Below are 15,102 nucleotides of genomic sequence, written 5' to 3' on the forward strand. Positions count from 1 at the left end.
GGGCACTGAACAGGGGTAGAGAACGTTTAAAGCAGGGTGTTTTGCGACCTAAATGAATACTTTCATTATAATTGCTAAAGAAGAGAGTCACTTCACGAAGACACTCAAATACAACGGTGCCCAGCCGCGTGTGCACGCCTCTTCCTAATGTGAGTGGTTCTTGCCCCTGCAGCTGTGTCTCAAAGTAAACAACGCAATAGGGTTGGTTTATGGTTTTCAACATCCCGAAGCGACTCAGGCTTTAAGGAATACCGTAGTGGAGGGCTTGGGAATTTCAACAACCTGGCGTTCTTGACCGTGCACTGACACCGCATAACACACTGGGGCCTTGCTTTTCGCCTCCATCGCAAAGCGGCTGGTGTGGCCGCGAGTCGGTCCTTCATCCTTGGGCACAGGAGTCGAGCGCCCTAACCGCAGCACCACAGCGACGGGGTACACCACACAATAGGATTAGTGTGGTATTTTACCACAGACAAAGACGCTGCTTCATCCTCCTTACGTATTTCAACCCAAAAATCTGTACTCTGCAGTACCTTCCCGAGCAAACTAAACGCGTCATTGTCCTTGAAATGCATGCACTGGCTTTCTGAAGCCCTCAGTGCCTATAGTAAACGAACACGTCAACGCACACAGCAAACCTAACACGTTGGTAGAACGAGTTAAAGAAAACGGGTAAAAATTCTTCAGAATCGAGGTACGAAGTTGTCCGCCAGAGCATGTGGATGAAATAAATGGCAGTAAATATGTGAAGCGAAAGGGGAGTTTCACATAAAGAAATATTCATTTCATACGATATGTGCCGAGGTATCCCGTATAATATTCCGCTTTTTGTTCTAAATGGGGTGTATAAGTTCTTGCCTTAAACCTTCTTGACTAGTGCGTGATGCAAGAACCAGTCTCTGGGCTACTGCTGTGAAATTGAAAAGAGGATTCAGTACGACCTCACACTTTCGTGTTTTTTAAATGACATTTCCTAATGCGCTCAAAATAGAAGTTACAAGCGTTCACTAAACTGCTGAATCGAATTGCCTCTGCGGAATGCTTCTCTTATTGTTGAAGATTTTCGAATATGTATAAAGTACTTTGTTCCTTTTTTTTTGCCACCCGCAAACGACTTTTTAAGGCTGCGTATATGGGTTTATTCTAGAAGAAAAAGATGTTGCAAACATTTGAAGATATTTACGCACGTAGTCTCTGATGCGTACTGCTATTGAAGGAAGCTACAATAAAATCCGTCAGGGTTTTTTCAAAGGGCTTTAACTGCGGTCACTATCGCATTGATTGCGAGTTCTGGGAAAAGAGTAACTGTCGACAGCCCTCGAAGTACATTCCGCAAAGGAATCCTCTGCAGACATCACAAACTGTTAGGGGAAGGCGCGGTTAAGGGATGAGCAGGATCTGAACGTGAAATAGAAATTAGTAAAGATAGGTTTTCACGCTGTGTTTTTTTAATTGTACAAGCAGAACTCATAAACTGGACTACTTTGAAAAACAGCGCCAAATAAACACGAAAAAGTGCATCCCTCCTCGATCGGTCGAGAAACAATAAATATTAAACATGAGGCTCACTTAATTCGCCTACTTGATAAATACTGAACGACAAATGATCAGTACCAAAGGATTTGCACTTTATATGTCAAATCAAGCGTTAATGAGAAAGTATGAGATGTCTAGTAATATAAGCATGTCTATGTACGAAACTGTCGCTTGTGGACTTCAAGAGAAAAGAAAGTTACTGAAATGGGCGGTTGTTAAAATGATGCGCTGCCATGCAGTTATACAAGCCCAAGTAGTTGGAGCAGCTGTACCGGTATCTGCTATTCTCGAATTCTTAGTGAAGTTGTTCGTTGATTCTCCACCTTTTGCTTGCTTCTGCGAACTCCTTGTCTTAGCTTGGATTTTGGACGCTAATAAACCTTTGAGCCTTGATCATTTCATACGGCTCCCCTCAGCGCGTTCAGCGTGGTACTGCCAGAGAGACCCCGGTCATTGCTTGTCATTACGCTTCATGCATTGCTGGGTCTTGTTGTCTATGTTGCTTTGCCTCGCAGATGGTGGCACTTGCATTTAGATTTATTCCCCCTATTCAGGCTTGGCTGCATGGCCGGCTCGCACATCGCGGAATCCGCCCTCCGTTTTGAGATCTCATATCACTGCAAACACAATGCACTAACGTAATTCGACATATTCATGCCGAAAGGTATAAACGTTTTTATCGTACCCGCTGCAGTTGAGGGTAATTAAGAAATGGTAGAGGTTAATGAGTGGTGCCAATCAATAGAGGGTGACGTATTGTTGTGTCCGGAAAATTGATTACGCCGATAAGTTAATAGGTAAACAATTAGAGGCAAAAAACAAGAAATCATGTTCGCAGCAGTCGGGAGTTATTGAGAAAATGTAGAGGTAAATGGGTGGAGTCAATCGATAGAGGGTGACGTAATGTTGCATCGGAAAAAATAATTAGGCCAATAAGTTAACTAGGTAATAATTAGAGGCAAACAATGTTAAATAAAGGAAAAAATGGTCTCGTTAACAATGGCTTTTCGCTACATTTGAATGTATCAAGTACTAAAATAGTTGATTTAATCAGTCTATTTAGGTTACCTCAAGGATTTGACGTCGCGCAACCTGAAGGCGAGCTAGAAAAGTGGATAGGAAGGTATTGGCGCTCAATTTGAAAGTACCAAAGACTAAAATAGTTAAAGAAAAAGTGAATTATTGTGACGTCAATGATGTGACGTCACGCAACCTGAAGTAGAGCCGAAAAGTGGCATGGGAAGTGATTGGCGCGCAATTTGAAAGTACCAAAAACTAAAATGAATAATTAAGCGACAAGAAGTAACCACAAGCAACCAACATCAGCTTCCGTTCTTTCGCATTACTCCAATGCAGATCGTGCAGTGCTCTTTATTTTTATTTTGTGGAAAGAGGAGGCACAAATCCAAATGGTACTCTAGCAAAGAAAACGACTCCGTGTTTCGCACTGGAACAACAGTGGCGCCGAAGAGAACGCTTCTTGGTTCCAACAAAGTGACAAGAAGACGAGATATGACGGGTTACAACATTGAAAAGATAGCACAGCCTAAACTATTTTTGTGTTAATAGGATGTCTTTCGTGCAGTGTAAAGATCCTCTCTAATGACAGGGCGCAATCAACAGCACTGACGACGGTATAGGGCGTTGCTTTATTTTCTCCTGTGATGATCTTTTTCCACTACTTTCGCGGTCTAGCTCAACCTGAATGGTGAGAAGTTTGGATATATAATTCAAGTAAGGTTAAATTACAACACTAGAATATAATCCTGGACGCGGAGAACAGCAAAAATAATCTTGTGCTGTGTCATGCAAGTGCATGTACTCCGAAGAAGCAAAAGCGATCGAGACTAATCGCGTGACCTCCTCTATGGTTTCTCTTCTTATAGCGCAGGAGCACCTCTCGTAATATAGACACCATACCACCTCATGCCATGTGATACTACGCCATACCACACCATACCATTTCATACTATAAAATGCAATATATCATATCCCAGGTTGCACAGAATGCGGGGCCCGAATAGGTCCGATGTAGGCTGGTAGGGTTAAAGCAACAATCATAGAACCTGCATCGGTTCCTAATGGGGCAAAAGTGGGCAAGCCCCATTTGGGCTTGTCCCTGTTCCTGCTACATGGGTTCCATAACGGCGTTGCTCGGGCTAATACTGAGCACATTTCTGCTTTCAGACCACAATGGTTCCTTGCGGGATATTTGTGGGCAGATCTAACTAAAAAGTTGGCTGTTTGTGGGAAAACACTCATAGATCAGGCCGCCCGCAATAAATCTTTGTGGGACCTACATCGGTCGTGCTGGGGCAAGAAAACGGGCATGCCAACATGCTGCCTTACTCAGCACTTGCAGGTTACTTGAGGGCAGGTGGAATATGAATGAGAGTTCAATTTGGGCCCGCCCTCGTGAAGAAGTAGGCAGCCTTAGCTATACCCTTTTAGGTCCCACATCGGCCGTAATGAGGCTGGAAGGCGCAAGTGCTCGCAAGGTGGCAAAATCGGTTCCTTGTGGGGAATTCGAACGCATGTGCAACATCAGGTGGGTTCAAGATTCAAAAACAGCACCCAATCCAAATGGGGCTGCCCACACAAAACTGCTTTAGGTCCCACATCGTCCTTAATGAGGCTCGAAGGCGGGTGAACCCGCGTGATAGTAAAATTGGTCCCTGTAGGAAACTTGAAGGAACGTGCGACAGCAAGTAAGCTCTAGATTCAAAAACAACACCCAGCTAAATTGGGGCTGTCCACACAAAACTGCTGTAAGTCCCACATCGGCCGTTATGGGGCTAGAAGGCGGGCGTGCCCGCATGATACCAAAATTGGTCCCTTGTGGGGAATTTGAAGGCACGTGGAAGTGGGATGTATAAAAAAACACCCAGCCCAATTGGGGCTTGTCACTCAAACCCGCTGTTAGTCCCACATTTGCCTTGGCAGCAATAGAACCTAGAGCTTACGTATGTTCGTCAGATTTGAAAGAATGATTGCTGCTGCAACGTAAATGCGGGATCTTGTCGCCAGAAACAGCGCAAGCTCAATTGGGGCTGCCGAGTCTATGCCGATGTGGGTCCTATATTGGCCGCAGCTGTGCTGAACACACCAGAGTCTCCTCACACTATTGCGCAAGCATTCTTTCCATCTTTTATTTATATTAGTCGTTGATCTAAATTACTACTATATTAAATTTGTATAATAGTTGTTAGCCTTCTAGTCGATTAGAAATAATAGATGACTTTAGTTCTTGCGCTCTTACAAATTGCAATAAATATACTGAAACATACTCATTGCTAACGGTTGCTCCTTGTGTGGTTCCTGTGGGCAGTCTGCAAGTCTCAGCACAATACTACTGTTCAGAACACACATCTTAACCGCCTGAACAAGGTGGTGCATGACGCTTTAGGCCAGATGAATGACATGAATTATTGTGAAATTTATTGTTGTAGCTGTTTACAAAGCGCACAAAAGTTCAAAATAATTGCTTAATTATATGCCCTAAATATTCAGAGGGACAACTAGAACTAGGGCTTCCCATCAATTATCTGCATCGTACCCCTATGATAATAATGTGTGCAAGTCCAAGTGCGGCTTTCGCTTTGGAACCCGCATAGGTCCTAAGTCATTATCTCAGGGGTTGAGCAAAATAACAAAATAAATGTGTATCGAGAGCAGCTGTCCGAATATGTCCAAATTAGGACCATTGGTGGAGTTGGCGGGGTATGCATTTTTGGCAATGCGGGAAAAATGTGGGTGGCCCCGCAAGGGCTACCTGCATCAGTGCCAAGTGGGGCCCATCGGAGCTTTGTCGGCACCCCACATCAGGCCTACGTCGGCCCTCGGCCCGCGTTGCAGCACCCACATTGAGCCCACCAGGGCTGTCCTGCATTGCCTAAATCGCCCCCCCCTTCGTAGCCTACTTAGTGCTGCCTGGGACACTACAATCTATCATTTAAAATCATCAATTAAGCCTTTAGGTATTTCAGGCAACGCGTTTTGAGCCAAAGCAATTCTAACTGAGCCCGATGGACTTCGCCGATATCTGGTTTGCTGCGGCAGTAATAAAGCTTAGCTTAGGTATAGATGGTTGCACTGCGACTTGCTATGAATTAAAATAAAACCCACTAGCACCACCAAAGTCAACAGTAAATACGCCTAATTACCACTATTCAAACCTGTGAAAACATTTTTAAGGTCGGTGGAACATGTCTAATCACGCAATTTTCTAAATACGCCTTCGTAACTTAACGGATCGTTTTGGCTTACTTAGGCCTATTAAGCCTCGCTAACCTAAACACTCTTGGGTAACATTATAATGGTACGTTGCTTTCTGAACGCATATTGGACGTAATTACATCATTTTAATTTTTCAGCATTACTACAAGCCTATATGCCTAACTTATGCTATACGGTGCGAAACCTCTTTTAGCTTCAGACTCAAAACTGGCGGTTAGAATGCCTAACTCACTGTCATTTTATGATGCAGGAAGACGGTCGGCTTTTTTGTGAAAGCTATTGCGCTATCAGAAATAAATGAATCGCGAGCAAGAGGATACCAAAGCGGGAAAATTTTAGCCGGGCGCTATGGGGAGGGATTTCATACAAAGCTGCAAAGACAGTGATTTGAACGTGGTGAAAAACCTCATTTGTATTCCCTGTCAAGCAGCTAATATATTTGTGAATTTCTGCTGGAATTTCAGCTTTCGTTGTGCTTTACCTGTTGGCAGTTCATCACTAGAAATTACGTTTGCGTTTGAACAAATCTCCGGCAAATAGCAAACATGTAGTTTCCTCGCCAATGTTAGATAGTCAGTTAGCTATAATAAGAATCTTTTGCATCACCATTAAGCAACGGTCAAAAAACGCGTTGCACTAGGAGAGATCAACAGCTTTGACACAGCAAGCAGAGTGCAGGCCCGTCTACGCTGCTTCTCATAGACTTAACGGCTCTATCCGAAATTTCACTTGTGTTGCCCGATGCCAAGGTCATAGCAAAGCCGCTTAGATATTTTGAAACCACTCTGATTTAGTAGTGTTAAATTGCTTTTTGAGAGCCGAGGATAATGCAGCTACTCAGGTTTTACAGCAGTCGGGGCCGACGAAGCGTAAGAAGCGTTCATTGCGTTATGCATTGGCACGCCCAGCAAGCACCATAGGCGCGTCAGATCGTCCTTGAGATTGTCAGTAGCAAATTGACTGGAACAGCAAGCTCCTGTCTGCAACTAGAAAGTATACTTTCCAGAATAGGTTTTGGTTAGTGGACGCAGTCTGCTATTAAGACGTCTCATCATGGACAAATATTGGCTTTACAATATTAGAATTTAATTTATTAGTCGGCTGCAGTTTGTGACTGGCACAGCAGCCCGGTCTACGTGCTACGTTGATATATGCCTGCGTTGATACATGATCATGACTTCACTGCATTTTAATTCTCTTTGTGTTGGCAGCGAGCTATATTTTTGGCAGCTGAGGCACGCCTCGTTGCAGATCCAAAGACGCATGAACAGCCTTATCGTATGTCATTATGCGAAGCCGCGCGTAGAAGGCGCAATGAAGAGGATTTTTGGCAACTAATGAAGATCGTATATTCTAAACACTCTGTTCTATTAAATTAATGAAAAAATTTTCGCTTTTAAATCAACCCGCTGCTTCAAAACAGATAAATACTTCATTAGCTCCATAAAAAGCCACAAAGGAAATGTTATTTTCTTATTTGCCACAAAGGCAAATAAGAAAATAACATTTCTTATTTTAGTGGACCCAAGCAATTTCGAAATATAAGCGGAAAGGAAACATTTGCAGGAAGACGCTGCGTTCCTCGGCGGATGTCAGTTGCCCACAGATAATGATTGCCAAACAACTTAATAAGAAACATTTTAAAATTGTCTGTATTGAGCACTGTATGGTGGATAACTCTAATGGTTACGCGAATCTGGAAGCCACGTAAGTCGATGAATTTTTCAGAACAGAGATAAAGTAGCTCTGTCTGGTGCTTACTTCAAATAGAATGAAGAATAGATGATAATATATCCTAATTATCTCTTTAATGAGCAATCACGGTGGATAGATCTGGTAGTAAGTTCGAAACTGGGAGCAGGGAAAGACGCAGCAGTCTTCTAAACGAAGAAAAGGTAGCTCTGTCTAGCGCTTGCTTCGCAGCAACAAACAACGACTGCATAACGTCGGCCAGAGCTTCAGTTGAAACACCGTGGTCTGCCAGACACGTGTTGCAATTTCTACAACCCCTAATAAAAACAACATACCCCCTTCTGCAGCGCCAATATCATTTATTTCTCTCTGCAGCTCAATAGATGAAAATGAACAGCCATCGACAGTTGCGTAATTATCGATTGTAAGGCCCACGAAGTGCAAGAATGCGCGTGTCTGTACAAAAATGTAGATGTTTAAACTCCGGTGCCGACTACAGCAAGCTTAGAGTTAGCTACGACTACGAACCTAATATCAGAGCATCTTACAAGAGTGAAATAATTAAACAGTTATGGGCAAATTCCTGTTTGTAGGCACTTTTTGGCAATATTTTCAGAGCAACTAATTACCGTCACTGCTCGCAGTTAGTTTCTACAAGATGTTCTGCTGTGAAACTTGTATGTTTTAATGAATCTGCTATAACACGCAGTACGTGGTTAAGATAGGGCGGAAAAATTATGTTTAGACTATTGCGTATAGCTGGCACGCCACTTACAAGTATTTCATTCGAAAGTGCGATCATCTTTCATTGTTCAAGATATATCGCTGATTTGATGTTACTGGAGGCACATCGACAGATCATTATATATATATATATATACATATATATATATATATATATATATATATATATATATATATATATATATATATATATATATATATATATAGTCTGCACACCTCATGCACATCTTCTTTGAAGGACGGAAGTCGGAGCTTCGAAGCAGGTGTGCATAAAGATTAATCCTTATTTCTAGATTACGCTTATGGCTTTGATTTTACATGTGAAATACCTGAGGGTAATACATTGCAAGTTTTTAGATTTTAGTATTGTGTTCTGTGAGGATCACGTTTGTTGGCAATGTTCCTCGTGTGCTAAAAAGGGGCTTTTGTTTTAGGAATCTGCTCATTCGAAGCTAATAAAAAGTAGGATAGAAACACTGCTTAGAATCCGCACTCAGGAAATCATGCCCGCACAAGATGCGTGCAAGCTTTGAAAACCAATTGTCAAGGCTGTTTTCAGCCGTTTTCTCTGATTCGCTCGTGACGGGGGTCAGCGAATGCCTCCTGCAGAAAATGAAGGCAAAGACAGTGAGAGTAGGGGAAGACGTTCCTCGAAAACCGGTAAATAGACCTGTGGTGGTGTCACCCATACACAAGTTGGCCCACAATTTAAAGAAAGTTGCGAGCAGGCATGGTATGCCACTTGCATTTTCCGCCTATATTTATCTCAGAAACCTATGCTCACGCTTCGACAAATAAAGGAAAGAAGGAGGCTGCGGCGCTAAGCATGGTGGACCGTTTATGACGTGCGCCGAAGGCTAGGCGTATGAAATCTCACTCTCGTGTGACCACTCTTAAGCTGAACAAACTGGGTGCTGTGTTAATGAGCGAATCTGGGAGCACAAAAGAAACTTTGAAGAAAATAAAGGACAAAATTTGCCAAAACAGATAAGATCTTGTTCATTGCGCAGTTGTGAGCCATGTTTTTTTGGTGCGCGAATTCTGTCAAGAAGTAACCACAAAAGCTAGAGATTTAATTGGGGAATTTTTTATCGATAAGAAAGCAAGCATGTGTGTCAGTTAAACGTCGATATCTCTGTACAATGCCGAAAAGAACTACTTCACCAGCGCGGCATCACATCAACCTTGAATCGCGAAGATGTTCGTTTGTGTGTACGCGACGACTATATATTTACGTGTTTTTCCTTCAATAAATCAGTTGTGGGTGGTGCTCCGTCCTGTTACCTTTTTTGTGTCCGTGTGTGTTTTCGCCCCTTGAACGTACGATGATCCGGAAAGACGGTGGGGCCAGTACAATGCCTCCTATGTTGACAAACATGAGGCGAGCACAAAGACCTCTCATGGCTTCCTATCGCGCTATGCTCCAAACGCTTGCTTAGGAGTCGAGAAAGCTAGACAGTACGCTTGTAACCAACCGGCAACTTGAAAATATAGAAAGAATAAACATAATATACACAAAATATTATGATATAAAGTGTTCGAGCGTGCAGCAGCACTAGCTTACTGAGGCTTTTAAACTTGTAGTACCCTTGAAAGAACTTGCAGACAAGTTCAGTTTCTACAAGCTCAGCATGCCTCTGTGGGTAGCAGCTCCACACTATGCCTTCCTCTACCACTAGACTCATGAGAAGCAGAAAAGTAAATAAAACTAAAAAGAAAAGAGCCGGAATATTACAAAGGTTCGGCTTATGCACGTCTTTCAGACCTTTCAGACGTCTTTCAGAGGGGTCTATTCAGACCCCTCAAATGATACAGCCGCACCCGCCAGCGAAGATGAAGGTGCCAAAATCTTCTCGAAACTCTAAACAAAAGAAAGAAACAGTACAAGGTTTCACAGAATATTGAACCATTCATACTGTGTTGTCACTCCAACTTTATTTGCGTCATTTATGCCAGCAACAATTTGACAAGCCGCCGTAACGCACTTGGTCGTGACTTGAGGTCAATTTATCTACTGGAATATATGAAAAACACAGCAGAAAAACATGACACCCGTACCGATACGGGCCTCTTCAAAGGCCGTGGAGGAAATTAAGTATTCTGCTCCGTCCACGCCACTCTAGCAACCGGTGCGAAGCGTAGCCGTGCGTTCATATAAGGCTTTATACTTGAAGCTGCAATTCTAAAACTCGTGCCCCTCATTCCTTTATTTAATATTTCGGCTTTCTCCTTACGCATCCATCCATTATACGTTGGACGCATGTCCCAAGTATATTGTTGCGACAGAATAACAGCCCCAGCCATGGTTCTTTTATGTCCATTAGTTTATTTCGTGTTCAACAACACGAGCTAGAAACAAACTGCTGGTTCACATGAATGTCGCATTAAGTAAGGGTACTGTGTGCGAGACTGTTTTTCTCTTAGGAAGAATTTTTGCTTCTCTCACATGCGAGTTGACAGTCATATAGATGAAAACTAAACATTTAGACTAAAATAAAACAGTAAAACATAATTTTAATACCATAGCGCAAAACTCCATGTGAGCAGAAATTGTCTGAAAAAAAGTGTTATGAAAAATCTCTTGTAAGTCTAGAGGTTGATCATGGTACGAAGTTACGTGTCATAGCCATACCTAGATTGGTCAACTAGGTGAGTGACGTCACAAGGCCAATATTAGAAGGGAGCCAAACGCCACTGACAAAAAGGAGAGTATAGGGAAATTTTTTTAAAACTTATCATCATTTTTGCAGACCTGGACATGGGCGTCCGCTCTAATCTTCAATCACATGACACCGACCTCACTGTTAGGTACTATATATAAACTCCGTCAACTTTTTGACCACCAGTGGTAATGTGGTACAGGGGTCGGTACTCTTAGCCACGTTTCACTATTTGGGTACATGAAGATATTACTACTACTTTTTAGGCGTATGAATCCTCCTGTCTATTAGCTTCGCACTGTCGAACGTATGCTAGCATATCAATGTGTCAATCCGTAAAAAAGTGCCCAAAATTGAGGTACGTCGCCTAGCAGCTTACTTTTTGTTCTCCTCTTTATCAGGCTGTGTTGGCTAGGGTTCCTGCTGAACACAAGCACGAAGCAGCAACGGCCGCCCACTCACAACTTCAGAAGCGGAGCTAAAAGCAAAAAAGGACTCTACCGGTGGGACAGCCTTGCGCCGAAGTCTACGATACCGAGCAAAAGACTCGTCCTGGAAGCCAGGAAAATATAGCGAAGTCCTCGCTGAAAATTGGGTGGACGCTGAAGAACACTACCGTGAAGCGAGTAGCAATACAGACACCGAAGCATGTTTTTCCCTCTTCACTGGCAGCGTTGTCAAAGTGAAGACCAGAAGGATGTAGCGAAACCGTAAATGAATCTTTTCAGGAGACAAGCAGCTTTTTTTCACGTTTTCATTCTGGACATAACCTGCGAAGCAAAAATGTGGATGAGTGCAGCTACACTGATCTTCACCCATTCTGTTTGGTACTTCTCCTTTCATAACCCATGTCATATTACTGTTTTCCTGTGTTTTCCTTAGACTTTCTTACTAATTTGTTCAGTATAATTTTTACCTGCTGATTTGGCTTCTCTGGTTTTCTTTGATAGTGTCGCTTTTCTCGCACCTTTTTCCTTATATATTTCCTTTGCGTTGCACTCATTTTGGACCGTCTTACCACAGAGAGTTTTAAAGTAGGTGATCAGGAATTTCGTGTCTTGGCTCATGCCATAGGCAACAAGCCACGAAAAAGGGGCAGCAACGAAGTTACTATAAGGAGAAATGGCGGCGGTTGGAGCGAAGACTCACTCAACGACCACGGCAGAAATATAAAGAAGCGCCGCTAGAGACATATGTGAATGAAGACGAACTACTTCGGCGGTAAAACCGCATCTAGAGCGAGGAATTATTAAAATATAGTGGCCCGATATAGGATCTGCTAATGAACTGGAGCCACAGAATGTAAGAATAGCGTGTTCACTGACTTTACAATCTTTACAGACAGCCGTCGGTTCGGAGCCGTGGCTAAAAAGCATATTGTTATTTCTAAACTGCTCAACACATTTCTTTCGTTATCGTATGGGCATATAAGAGGCCAGGCTTATCACAGCGTTAATATGTTCGACATATGTGAGGCAAACCTCTCAATAGCTCTGAGGCATTGAGCCAGACGATGCCAAGTGAAGCTCTTCTTGGTTCGCCTTATGAATTTTCTTGGTGTCAGCAAAAGAGCCTGTGTGCGCAGAACAGTGCCAAAAACGCTGTTTGAGAGGTGAGGTTTCTAACGAAACTAAAAAAAAAAATCAGGAAAGACAATTACGGTAGCGTTTTCTGTAGAGGTGGATGACCCGCACAATTCATCAGAAGGTACAATACGCATCATATCTAAAATGCACACTTTCCTTGGATTGGCAGATTATTAACAATATCTTCAATGTTAAAAGAAACAAAATCCGTTCAACGGCGAGCCACATCTTAATCCACGCAACCAGGTTTACGGCATGCTATAGGGAACCTGCACTGCCTAGGCGGCGCTGCAATTGTTCCACAGTGCGCCTAATGACTGCTGCTGTTAGCCGCTTGGTTCGGGATAAACTACCAACCATATTCTGCAGCATTATAGATACGCGTGTGGCAGATAACGCCCTTTCCCAGACGCTCTCGACTTAGCCCAGTTATCTGAGGCACGCCGTGCAGGGGTTCGGCAGTACGTGCAGTCTGATCCCTGCAAGCCCATGCAGGTGGCGTGAAAACGCCGTGCGAGAGCGCCTATAATACATTCGCTCTGCTCGCTAGCCTATGTGGAGTGGCAATCGATACAGCAAACTTCATTGCAGGTTTCCTATAGGCCTTTCTTTCCTAAAATATACATAAATATGGGCCCCTTAATGTTCCCTTTGCACTTATAGCATTGGTAAAATGCGTTGTTGCTTACTTGGTTTTTAAACGAAGCTTTTAATTTGTTTTGGATTAGAGGGCACAATTCTCGACATTCTTTAATTAGGCTGATTTAAAAGTCGCTATGGTGTTACTGACCTCTTAGGCTCTCTTTGTAGTACAAAAACAAGTGTAGGCATGACCAGCAGTTCTTATTAAGCTAGACAATAGACAGTGATTGCGCTAAAGTTATGAATATCCTTGCTCGCTTCACAAATCTGGAAAAAAGTACAATAGCCGCGAATAATTGAAATCTCTTCATTTTAGACCGCCTCTGGCACGCGGCCTCATCACTGTGAAACTGGTGCGCGTATCGGTTGTGTGTTTGTTATTCATGCCTGTTGTCCCGAGACGATAGTGTATCATTTTGTCGCGTGAAATGAGCCGAGATGTTTCTCGAAGATTCCGACCACTCACCTGTTTTTCTGCAATGTTCGAGATTGTGCTAGCCACCGTTTGCGGCTTTATCTCGACGTTTCTTCGCAGCCTTTAAATTGAGCGTTGACGGCTGCAACGCCATTTTTTGTTCGACGACCGCATAGCACGATTGTTGCTATCGCCGCCACCGAATCGCTTAGTTCTTTTGGGGCGCAAGTCAGTCCAATAAAGAGTTTCTTCAGTGCAATCATCGACCCTTCATTTGTGTCGTCGACCTTGCCACCTACACGTGACACTATTATTCCACTTTCGCCGAAGTCGAATAGGAGAAACTATTTTTACGTGAAGTTGTAAATATCAAGAATGACGTTGTGCAATATTTTTCGGCGAATTAATATTTTGTTAAACTAAATCCACCACATGTTAAAGTATATAGTATGTTGACGAATGTTTTCGCCCAAAATATGCGTGCGATGGACATGAAATACTTCACCCTTTCCAAACAAGCAATTAAAGTTTGAAAGAAAAAAAATACTGGCAAACAGTCAATACAAGTAGCGATTAGGTGTCTTCAGTTATTAATCACATGCATTTGACACCCAACGATACACCGTGCTCCAGAATAATTGAATCCAAGATACCATTTTCTGAAATTAAAGGTCGAGGTGATGACAGTATGCGTGTGACCACTGACCAAATTTTTCATGGCCAGGTAATTGTGGATTCGCTCGAGCTCATGGGATCAATAACGCCACATGTGTGGTTGTGCTTATCTTCGTCTTTTCTAACACTTGCCGCTTTTATCTCTGGTACGGCCTCATTCAACTTGTGTTCTTAAACATGCAATAATTTATTCGATCCGAGTCAAACTCGAGCACGGCGGAATGACACCGTGGGGCGGTTGGTGCCGCCCTGTTTATTTTGGAATGGCGGAAAAGGAATCCTCGGCACCAACCTCGGAGCCTAATCGTAAACTGCCCTAGGCGACCCTACTCTATTGGGTAATCTCAGAGCAGCGCCTATCGAGGCAAGAAACCAACTGACGTGCAGACGGGGAAGAAAAAGAAAAAAGGAAATTGGTCGTTTCGCCTCACCACACATTGACACTTGAGAAAAGTGTACAAAAGCAGGTGGATAGCGTTGGAAATGATGGTCGTGAAGTAAAACATATGAAAAACATGATATTTGCAGAAGGAAAATGAACAAATAAGACGAACAGCGAATAAGTAAGTGTGCCACCAGAGCCTACGCATATCCCCTGGGGCTCGTTTAGTGCCAAGGCGACGTGTACGCGCAGAGGGAAGACAGCGTAAACAATGCAGCCAGAACCCCATTCAGGTGCTTACCTTTTTTTCTTAAATAAGTCGGCTTGAAGGAAAGAAATAGCTAACATAAATAAAGCCTGACAGTGCCATCTCCGGTTTTCGCACCATGCTGAAGTAGCCATGCTGTCTTTTCACGCCACAGCGGACAATTCTGACTCGCCCGAATTTCTATTCTCATGCGTGCAAGTTCTCAGCTAAAGAGAAAAAATTAGAAAGGCTGTAAGCGAAGCGATAAAGTGCCAAAGTGGGAAGGC

Source organism: Amblyomma maculatum, chromosome 2 (genome assembly GCF_055883805.1).
Source record: "Amblyomma maculatum isolate TAMU_Amacu chromosome 2, ASM5588380v1, whole genome shotgun sequence".
Lineage (NCBI taxonomy): Eukaryota > Metazoa > Arthropoda > Arachnida > Ixodida > Ixodidae > Amblyomma > Amblyomma maculatum.